Here is a 12,249-nt window from a genome sequence, read left to right as displayed (position 1 = left end):
GGTTATCTTTCAGTAAATGCATTCCCTCTTCAGCTGTATCTAATCTATTGTCTAGCTGGCCCACTGAGTTTTACATTTCACAGACTATACTTTATTACTTTATTATTTCTGGACATTCTCTTTGGTTCACTTTCAAATCAGTGGCAGATTATTTAAATGCTCTAGGAATTTCTTTCCCTTTCTATATACCTTTTTCCAGATTTCTGTCAATTTTATTAACACAAACTTTTCACACATCTGAATATCACAGAAGTGACCTACTTTCTTTAGCTATTCCAAGGATAACTGAAAAGAAAGTCCTTCCTCCAAATATACACCATGAAAGAGGAAAAGTGAAATCTTTCCCAATAACCAAATTGTTTACTTGCCAGTAAACAACTGTTTACTTCACAGTAGGTCCTTATTAGTTATCTATTTTATATACAGTAGTGTATATATGTCAGTCCCAATCTCCCAGTTTGTCCCTCCCCGTCTGTCCCTTAACCCCTGGTAACCATAAGTTTGTTTTCTACATCTGTAACTCTATTTCTGTTTTGTAGATAAGTTCATTTGTACCCTTTTTTTAGATTCCACATATAAGCGATATCATATGAATTTTGTCTTTCTGTGTCTGACTTACTTCACTCAGTATGACAATCTCTAGGTCCATCCATGTTGCTGCAAATGGCATTATTGCATTCTTTTTTATGGTCAAGACATATTTCATTGTATATATGTACCACACCTTCTTAAAAACAATGAAAAAGGGCAGTTTAACATGTATTAATTGCACATATACATATCCACCACCACCATCATATTGAACTTTGACTACTTGAAGGAGAAAGCTATATTTCCATCATTTTGGTATCTCCAATGCCTTGCATATTGTTGGTTTCTAACAAATATTTTTCCAATTATTTTAATTTATAGTTTGTTTCCTTTAATTGAGGTATAATTGACATATAACATTACATTAATTTCAAGTGTACAACATAACAATTCTATATTTGTATACATTGTGAATTATCACCACAATAAGTCTAGTCAATGGTACATCACCATACATAGTTACAAAAAATTTTTTTCTTGTGATGAGAACTTTTAAGATTTATCTGTCTTAGCAATTTTCAAATATGCACTACAGTATTATTAACCATAGTCGCCATGCTGTATACTACATCCCCATGACTTATTTATTTTATAACTGGGAGTTTGTATCTTCTGGTCCCCTTCACCCATTTCCTCCACACCTCCCCCATCTCCCACCTCTGGAACCACCCATCTGTTCTCTGTATCTATGAGCTTGATTTGGGGGGTTTTGTTTTTGTTTTTAGATTCCACATATAAGTGAGATCATACAATATTTGTCTTTCTCTGACTTATTTCACTTAGTATAATGTCCTCAAGGTCCATCCACATTGTCACAAATGGCAAGATTTCTTTCTTCTTTATGGCTGAATAATATTCCCATGTGTGTGTGTGTGTGTGTGTGTGTGTGTGTGTGTGTGTGTATCACATTCTCAGTCAAAGAGATCTGATTCCCTGGCATTTAGAAACTACATTCTGAACTCTAGGTGTGACATGACAGCAAGTGGCTTTTTTTTTAAATAATTATGGAATGATTCATCAGTGCATAATAATCAGTTACTAAGTGATCGTCATTCAAAGGTTGGATCCAGGAGTTTACACCATCCATGAGATGTGATGACAGAAATGACATATAAAACTGTCTACTAAGTTTATTCCTCTGTGATGTAGCAGCAGGAATGTTCATATTAATATGTGGAAATGCTGTTTCATTATATTCATTTAATGAATTCCTTTGTTCTTCAGCTTTTCATGACTTAATATCTATCCCTACCTAGTTTGCAGAATATGGTAAGACTTAAATAAGCTGTTCTTCACTCTTTGGAGGAAAGCACTATGCAGAGATGAAGAAATTCTAGCTAATTTCATTTTACTTAACAACTGCCAATAACTTATGCGAACCTCCTGTTAATCTTGCAGCTAATTTGTACTGATGCTTTGAAATGAGGCAAGAGAAAATTAGTAAGTCACATGAACTAGCCAGTGTTTCCCATAGCAACAGGCATATTGTCAAACTGAAGTTTAATTCACCAGTTCCGTAAAGGAGAGGGTAAAGGAAAAAAGAGAAACAGAATGTCCACACTGTCTAGATCTTTCACAAGTAGCCACCAGGTGGCAGAGCACCACACACAGTGGACCTAGTAGAGCAGTTAGAGCATCATTTAAAACTGAGATGGTGTGGGTTTTGCTTTGCTTTATTTTCTTTACAACACCAATACAGAATATTTTGGTGTTTTTATTTTTAAGAAAAAATAGTACTAAGAAAATTAACTCTCCCACTTACTCTTCTAAAAAATAAGATCACATAACATCAAATGATATTTTCATCATTTGGTATTTTAATAACAGAAGCTAAATATCCAGAAGCTTTCACCTTTGTTGTTCCAGTATGCTATTAAAATTACATTATGTCTAAGGCACAAAATGAAAGAAATACTGGGAACAAGCTATACTTCAAATTTTTAGTCTTCTTGAATCTAAACTCTACATAGAATTATAAGATCATCTTCATATCTTTAAATATTTTTCATACACATAAGTCATGTGTCTGTGTAAAGAATTCACAATAAACATTTTTATAAATTCAAAAGATAAATCTATATATCTATATGTGCATAGGCTCCGAAGGAAATTGCTGTCTCTCTCTGTACAGTATATCTGTATTCCACCTACAGGTGTCCTAGAAAAAGGGTGGGTAATTATAGTGAAATTTATCTGGATTATAGATTTCCATGTCAAACTTTTTCTTTAGTGTTTTTAATGTTACTATGCCTCATGCAGTCCTGTTTATTCTTTATGTTAAATATAATGTTCAGTACTTAGACAAGTAGTTACAAAATTTAAATATCTACATTCAATCGCCAAGTCTATAAATAATCCATTGCTGTTGATTTAAAACAATCATTCTAAGATTGATGTTCCTTGATTCCTGATGACAACGTATCCTAGATTTTGTACAGGCACTGACAGAGTTTTTTGATCTCTGGATTTTGAGGGACTTCTGTGACACTGAATTATTTTCCTGATTGTATAGGTAAAATGTAAAAGGTACACTTTCAATTTAGAGTATAGTGCTGAGGATTTCAAAATACAGCACAGCTGGGTACTTAGGACTACAATTGTAGTTTGGTGTGGATGTGAAGCCTGGTATGAAAGAGTGTCCTTAAAGATAAAGTTCATCAAATGCTGACAAATCTTCAGCGATTTATTTCCTTCTTACTGCTGTTGTGTGTTAGATGTAGTCACAATAACACCTGGTTTGTCCTTGTAATCTCTAAGTTACACTTTGCATTTGAAAAATGAAGGAGCATTTTTCTTCAATATTACATTCTTATTTTCACTTACAAACTTCTGGAAGGACTTGGCATGTTTCCTCCGTGAACTTAGGCTTTTGCTTTCTTGCCTGCATCTCCTTTTTGGATCCTAAACTTAACTGTTTCCCCAGACTTCTCTATACTGCACTCTAAGCAAATCAACCCTCTAAATGGGAAAATACTATTTGTGGGGACATTCTTTCACTCAAGGAATGAAGAACAGTTCCTTAAAAGAGTTACTTTTCATCAGCCATTTCTACAGTCACTACTTATTTCTGTTTTTCCATACTTTTTTAAATTGGAAAGCTACGTAGGATGCCTTAACTCTTGGTTCATCAGTCAGTGGACTGCCGCAGTGTTGACGCTGAGCAGTCTAAATATAGAAATGAGCATATAGCTTGCATCAGTTCCAGTATCATGCCTTGTTTCTATGGAAAATACACGATTCAATTTAATTACATAATCTGCTATTCGCTAAGACAGGGCTTCCAACAGGGCCAAACAATTCTGAAGCAGATTCCTCTCTTTTTTTAAGACGGCTAATCAGACGGGATTTGTGATATTGAAATCACTAAGAGGTAATTATGAATGATTTTGTGCAATTCAGAAATGAAAAATTCCTCCCCAAAGCCCCAAATCTTCGAGTCTATTTTGTTTTAAAAAAATGGAAGTTTGTTGCTTCACTTACCTTTCACGTTAGTGTTGTGCGTGGATTTCTCAAATGCCGAAAATGAAAATATATTCCTATAAAGAAAAATGAATAAAGAAAGATGAATGGATTTAAAGTGACAATAAGAAATGACACATAATGTACTTCTGGAAGCAGAAATTTCCACAATGATGAAAGACAAGAGAATTTATTCCATGAAAAAATATTAATAATGGGTTTCAACAGTGAGATTTTTTTCATTGTTTCTTTACAGTCAGAGAAGAAAAATATTTTCCAGAAAACTTTCCATAGTCTGTTGACACGAACATCAATTTTTGCTATTAAAGTAGAAACTAGTAATTACATTTTTTTAAAATGACAGTCTGGTAATTATATATTTTAAATATGAATCCCAATGTTTAATTAGGTCATATGACTGTAATATCAGCTTGCATTAACAGCAGATTATCAAATCCTAGCAATTCATCCCTTAGAGAAATACAAGAAGAAAAGGCTGCTATAATTGTGAGATTTAAATAGAATAAACCATAATGCAGTACAATATTCTTTAAATATTTTAATGTTTACTGATGTTATTGAGTAATGAAGTTTATCATCATGGCATATTCTTCTTAGATAATTACTCTGGCAGCAATAAGCACATAGGAAGAAACATGGTGTTTTCCTCTTTCAGGAAATCTTTCAAATTAAACTGAGAACAAAATTCAAAACATATTTGAAAGTGGTTTTGTGTATTTTTAACATGCAAAATGTATGTAATATTAACTTATTCTGAATTTAATTACATTGTGCTTCATGTTAGGTAAGTAATTTTGATTTTTTAACCTATATCATAAATTTGTATTTTATTAGCTCTTACTTTTACATTTTTTCTAATATTCATTGATAAATTATGCAGTGCAAACAAAATCTCTTATTTTAACATAAGTAGCTATCATTTACAATCAATAGCTTCTAAAAAGCTTAAACATATGCCTATATTTTGTATTTTAATGTTTCATTTTGCGTTTACTCATTTATCACAAGCACAAGGTTTTTTTTGTTAATTTTTGTTTTCTTTCCTCTTTGCTTCTTAAACCACATTTGACTTTACTAGTTTTATTTATTTTCCACACACATAAAAAAGTCATAATTGTGTTTAATTATTGATTATTGAATCTTAATGCAACCTTCCTTCGGTACTGTTTTTCTTGGTAAAGAGATCCCTTTACAATGCATGTGTTGCACTTCTTTGTTACCTTGTGGGAACTCTATTCCTTAATGTTATATTTTCCTTCCAAAATTTTCTCTTTAAGATATAAAAATTAACTGTTAAATGGCTACTGCAAAATTCTTGCGTGTAAGTTTAATGATACAAGTGCTTTTAAATACTTACAAATTGTAGAGTTTCGTTATAATGTGTCTAATGATTTACACAGCTAAAACAGCTTGAATAATTCCCCATTTAGTCCATAAAAGCTAGGATTTCTTATACAGAGGTAACGTACTACTCAAGAAGCCTGCCTTGAAATTGTTCCACACACTGTCCTTGACAATGCTACCAGAATTTTTATTAAAAAATCCTGCCTTTTTTTCTCTTCGTAGTTACATCTGCTATAACTCATAGCTATAAGCATGTTTCGCAATAAGAAAAAAGTCCTTTCTGAGGACAAAAATCTAAAATTGCTTGAGTGGATCTGAGGATTAGATATTCTTTTATTTAATGGGCAAGAGAAAAGAGATTGCCTATCATATGCTTTATGTCTTTGTGTACGCTAAAGCTGCTTATTGTATTACAAACAGTGACAAAATGTATGTGCTAACATTACTATATTTATAAATGATATTGGTGTTTATGATTTACCCTAAGGGATCTATTTCCTAACACTAGGGGTCATTTTTGCTTGTGGAAATATTCTAAGATATTTAGTTTTAATAAAATAGAAGGTTAGGAGTATGACATTTCCTAGAAAAGTACTGTCCTTGAAAAACATTTTCCTGGGCTCAGATCCCTAATTTTTCCCTTAGTTGGACTGTGAATGAATTTTGTTACTTTGTCTAATTTTAAAACTGTAAAACAAAAGTATGCTTTGAGTTTCTTATCTAAAGTTCATTTTTGTTAATTCTACCAAAATGCTTAGGCTACTTCCGAGGGCATGATGCTTCATCTCATGTTTTTGCCTGTGGTCACTACTTTATATTTTGTCAGCTTTCAGGTTTACTTGGTCTTTTTCTTCAAGGCGTTACATTCTGACATTCCTGAGCCACAGTGAAAGTCTTATTGATTTTTTGCTGATTTTCAAACTGCTGTGAAGTACAGCAAATGTAGCCATTAGAACAAAGCTCTTGCCCTTCCAAAACAAAATGAATACCCCCCATTACAATATCTCAGATTTCCTACTCTTAAAAGTTTTAAAATTTCAAGCTCCTTTCTAAAGTACTTTGTTGTCCCACTCTGGGACTTAATAATATCAGTCCCTTATTTCTTTAAAAAAATTCATTTTAAGGCCATGGTGAGGGATGTGAGAGATGATATAAGAAAAAAATTTTTTCCAGAGTAGCATTATGTATTTTAGAATGTGCTACAGATTATGTAATATGAATTATGATCCTGTTTATATTGAATGGAGTGGGTAATTGCAAGCTATAAATCATTTTTGGGTATCCGAAAAATTTAGCCTCCTTACTCCAGTTACACACATAAATAAAGATAGTTATATTTGTTTTTCTAAATCCAATTTTTTAGATTTGCTTAAAATCTGTTGTTCTTCAAAAAGCATAGTATATTATGTTTAACATTTTCAATTTAAAATCAAAGTATTTCCTTTGATTCAAAAATTCAAAAAATTAGGTATATTTTCTATACCTAGTATTTGCTAGACATATGGAAAATACCAAAAGGAAGTTATTTTTTCTACTAAAAATGAATAAATAATTTTCAAATGCTCATTACGTTTACATTCATTCAAACGATAGGGAGTTGCACTTTTTTTAACTTAGAATCAGAATTATGGCCTAATTTCCCAGACATGTCAATTGCCTTTTGTACAGCTGCAGAGGCCTGTAGTCTGCCCACAGAATTCTTCTGCTGGTTGTCTACCTGAAAAGGGAAATGAAAGAACAATACTGTGTTTTGGTTCTGCTACTAATTGTCTATTCTGTTTTGGGTAACTGGTCTTAATTTGGGAAATTAAAGAGAAAGAAGTATATATTCAACTGATGATATTTTAATCATCTTATACGTAAGGACAAAAGTGTTCTAAACTACAGCGAAATTTTACTACAAGGATAATGGAAAGTGGCGAATCATGTAGAAATAATATTATTGCTCACATGATAGGCTTGAAGCTGCATGTTGATGTTAAGCGTATCCTATTACAAAACTCACCAGTGTCTGCACTATATGAGGCTAACATGGCATATTACTAAAAACACATAATTTAAAGCCACTTCGAAGAATGGTATTGAAAGAATAAGATACAATGCAAAAGATGTGGTGGTGGGACTACGGATATCCAAGTCTTCATTTAATCTCTGTCACTTACTAGCTTGTGACCTTCAGGAAGTTAGTGCCTCTTCCCAGCCTTTGTTTCCTCATTTGCATAATAATTAAGAGGCTGAATAGGGTGAACTCCACTATCTTTTCTGCCATTGTGATTATATATATCCCTCTGTCCCGTACTCTTATCATCTAATTTTCTTTCTCAGAAAGCAGCATGGTCCAAAACTGTTTCTTACATTACATGAAATACGTATGCTCAGCTGCTTTGTGAAGAAAATGTTACATACACGTGTGTGTGTGTCTTGCTCAGTAGAATATAATTACATTAATCTCCAAAATAGTACCAATGTAAAAGGTATCTCACGTTTATGAATGTAAAAGGTTAATGAAATGATTGCCACATACATATCCATTCTAATGTACAAATTCAAAAGTAAAAGTGTAGAAGATGACTATATATCACTATATTTCTATTAGCAGAAACCTTACCTGAGCCAAATCCATCAACACTGCAACACTGAATGAAAAACCCCATGGAGCATTTAACAGTATTATTTTTTTAAGAAGTCAAATTCTTCAAAAGGTCAAAATCCTTTCCAAAACAGAGATACTCAAGGACATTCACTCAGACTTATCTGAGAATAATGTAGGTAAATGTGTACAAAAGAATTGACAGCTCCTCTTCCTGCCTTTTTCTTTGGAGACCCATAACTTGGACTGTATTGAAATACGTGACATGGCATAAGATATCACCATTAAAAAAATATTTCCAATATATATTAGTTGCTATTCTAGCATGGCAACAATGGGATTTGATGTCATGTAAATGGTAGCCCACAAGAAAAACATGTTACAAAAGCAACTCCTTTCCACCCTCCGCCCCTCCCCCTGAAATAATAACAATTTGCTAAATTGTTGGGAAGTTGTTATAATTCCTTTTCCAAATTATTACTCGCCCTTTAGATTAGAAATGAGGCCAGGGTTAGCAATCAGCTATAAATGGTAGGATTTTTCAAGTAAGAAGCACTTGTCTGATTGTGAAGTGGAGGCCATTACTGCCTTGATTGGGCCTTTTTTTTTTTTTTCTCAGCTTGCTTGATTTGTGGTTGAGAGCGCGTATTCACTCCTGTACTGTGAGCAATCAGAGCCTCCGCTCTCTCTCATTTTTGATCAGTGATTTAGGGTCCACTACTTTGGCACAGCTGCCACCTTTTAGCCTCTATCATGCAGAATATATCCTTTAAAAAAAAAGGGGTGGGGGTGGGGGATGGGAGCAGGTAACTAACGTACATTTGGCTTCTTCATGTGCCTATTTTACATTTTCAGAGAGAACTTTTCACTCAAAATAACAATCATGTTGGAACTTGGATTTCTACACTTAATAAATAAGTTTGGACAGAGACCTGAAATTTGTTAGAACATATTTTCCATTTCTTTAATTATCCCACCAGTGGGGGGAGGGGAGACAGGTATGGGGTACAAAGCTGATACTAAGGCATCTGAAGGCACATGTAGCTTTTGTACTACCACAGTCTTTGTTCTCTGGGAAATGATACAGAAACAAGGACCTTTTTCTTTACTTTTGCGGAGGGAGCATTTTATAAGTTTTTCACTAGATTTAAGGTCTATAGGAAGAAGGTATTAACAGCTCTTAAAATTGGAGTCCTGTTGTCAGATTTAAAAATTATTTAATACCTCTTCGGATTTAAGACAATCTATTCTTGTTGTCAACAATAAAGGATTATTTTCGTTAGGAGTTAAGTTCAGCACATCTTACTCCTTGGAACTCATTAGAGAACCCCTGGAAGAAACTGGAGTTTCAAAGTTGGATTAGCTGATTATCTTGGGCAACCTCCCGGATCCTGTTAACCACAATCAAATAATAATGCACATATAAGAGCATGTGAACATCCCAATTCTGCTCCTGTTCCTCAAAATCAAAATGCTCAGAAAACTTCCATTAAATAAATACCAAGCTTGCATTTTTCTGAATACACTAAGTCTGGAACATAATAAACCTGTATAATAAAGTGAGGCTCACCAAAATTAAGAATACCATCTGGTAAGTAGTAGTTTCCCTCAAGATCTGAGTCAGAACTCATAAGAAAACTTTTTTTCCACCAGTTTTATTGAGATATAATTTATCAACCATAAAATTCACACATTTCAATGTTCAATTCAATGCATTTTAGTGTATTTATAGTTGTATACCTGTCACTACCATCTAATTTTAGAATAATTCCATAATGCTGAAAGAAATGTACCTATTTACAACCACTCTCATTCCCACTCCCAGCCCTATGCAACCAGTTTTCTACTTTCTGTCTCTATATGTTTGCCTTTTTTGAACATTTCATTTAAATGGAATAATATGTGTTCTTTTATATGTTAGGCTTTTTCACTGAGATGTTTCTGAGATTTGGAGGTTCACCCATGCTGTAGCATGTTGTCCCTTTTTTTTGATGAATAGTGTTCTATTGCATAGATGCACTATATTGTGTCTATCATCTCATCCGATGATTGTTTGTTCAGACTTTTTAGATATTTTTATTGATGCTGCTTACAAACATTTGTATACAAGTCTGTGTATGGATATATGTTTTCAAATTTTGTGGGTAGATATGTAGAAGTAGAATTGCTGAGTCATATGGTAAATCTATGATTAATTTAAGAAACTGTTTTGCAAAATGGCTGCATTATTTTCCATTAGCAATGTATGACTTCCAGCTTCACCACATTCTTGCCAACACCTGCTACTGACCGTCTTTTTTTACTATAGCAGTTCTAGTGGGTGAAAAATGGATCTCATTGTAGTTTTGACTTGTATTTCCCCAATGACAATGATAATGATGATGACAATCTTTTTGTGTGCATATCAGCTATTTGTATATTTCTTTGGAGAAATGTCTCAAATCCTTTACCCATTTTTAAAAATTGAATTGTTCTCTAGTTATTGACTTGTATAACTTCTTAATATATTCTGGATACAAGTCCCTTATTGGATATATGATACACAAATATTTTCTCCCAGTCTGTGGGTTGACTTTTCACTTCCCTGATAGTGTCTTTTCTTTTTTAAATTAAAAAATATATATATTTATTTATTTTTATTTTTGGCTGCATTGGGTCTTTATTGCTGCGTGGGCTTTTCTCTAGTTGCGGCGAGCGGGGGCTACTCTTTGTTGCGGTTCACGGGCTTCTCATTGGGTGGCTTCTTTTGTTGCAGAGCATGGGCTCTAAGCACGTGGGCTTTAGTACCTGTGGCACTAGGCCTCAGTAGTTGTGGCTCACGGGCTCTAGAGCACAGACTCAGCAGTTGTGATGCACAGGCTTAGCTGCTCCGTGGCATGTGGGATCTTCCCAGACCAGGGCTTGAACCCATGTCCCTTGCATTAGCAGGCGATTCTTAACCACTGCACCACCAGGGAAGCCCCTGATAGTGTCTTTGAAGCATAAAAGTTTTTAATTTTAAGCAAATCTCTTTTGAACTCTTAATAGAGCACATTACATCAGCTCTCAATATAATTGTTTAAAGATCAAAGAGAAAGAGAAGTAAAAGGTTAACAATAAAATCAATAATTATACTTGGGTCAGTGCAAGGAAAGGAAGAAATAGTTTTGCTAATCCATTTCCTTTAAAATAATATAAAAGCTTTCACTAGGAGAATAAGTATTTTTTGTTTTTTTTAAACTCTATTGTTAACTTCATGTGGGTCATTTGAATCTTTTCTTAACTAGGGTAGCAAAAATTCAAAATTCAGCCTTGCCCAGGTCAGAAGTGGTTTTGAACAATGTTCATATACAGATGAACCTCATGCCACAAACTCCACTCTTTGTGCTTCTACCTCTGAGTAACAATAAATGGCTTAAGAAAAATCAAGATACAAGAAATTATTCTTAGACAGGAGACACTGAGCTTTGCCCTCCCAGGCCCACTGTATTACCTTATTTTCAAAATGCCTTCTTCTCAGGTACATCAACATAAGTGATTAGTAGCAGCGGCAACTTTACAACCACTGTTGAACGCCAAGTTGTTCAGGCAAATTTGGTAGAGATGTGGATAAACTGTTAGCATTCAATGCATCTGTTTAGAAACTCCTTGTGGGAGGAAAAAAGAAAAAAAAAAGGAAAGAAAGAAACCTACTTGTGAGGCGGACTTAGAACTTGTTCATAATACTACACAGCTCAGCTCAGACTAGCAGAGGTGCATGTACCTTGCTTTTAGCAGTAAAAGTGGTAAACATCTCAATACTTTCCAGGGCCTACAATTTAAGAGTACCCAACAATGAACCTTTCAGAAATTAACTAATCAACTGTTAATAGGTTTATTTTGCAAGTCCAGATTTTCCTCTGGCATTTGCTGTGTATCATTAATATGATATACCCATAACACAGTTTGGTTGCCCTGGATGCCTCTCACTTCTTTCCCATCTTTGTATCATTATGAATTTAGCCACCAGTACACACACAAAAAGCACATACAGTTGCACAAAATATTGAGAAGTACTCTTGACTTTACAGTAAACTCCAGAGTGCTTTTTAAACCCAAACTCTGGATATAACTAAGAATTCAGTAACTACCACTGTTACATTTTATCTTATAGATGCAAATGTTGTTGCAAAAATAGTGTTAAAAATGGCAATGTTGTGTGTCCTAAATGTTTCTATCAAATTCTGTTGCACACAAGTAAGAAATCATCATCTTTATTTTTATAC

General features: G+C 33.8%; 1 protein-coding gene across 1 annotated transcript in view; it reads right to left on the bottom strand.

The window, feature by feature from the left end:
• The window catches only part of CRYZ (crystallin zeta), a 61,123-nt gene extending 49,309 nt beyond the window's left edge, over positions 1–11,814 (bottom strand). The window contains exons 1-2 of the mRNA XM_082834730.1: positions 11,478–11,814; positions 4,072–4,127 (exon numbers count right to left, since the gene is read on the bottom strand). The gene's annotated coding sequence lies outside the window, so the exon portion shown is untranslated. The remainder of the gene's footprint in view (positions 1–4,071; positions 4,128–11,477) is intronic.
• Between the last annotated feature and the right edge of the window lie 435 nt (positions 11,815–12,249).

This window comes from Leucopleurus acutus, assembly GCF_964270905.1.
Source record: "Leucopleurus acutus genome assembly, chromosome: 2".
In the NCBI taxonomy this organism is placed as follows: Eukaryota; Metazoa; Chordata; class Mammalia; order Artiodactyla; family Delphinidae; genus Leucopleurus; species Leucopleurus acutus.
Note: the sequence above shows the minus strand (reverse complement) of the source record. Positions and strands in the feature narration are given on the sequence as shown.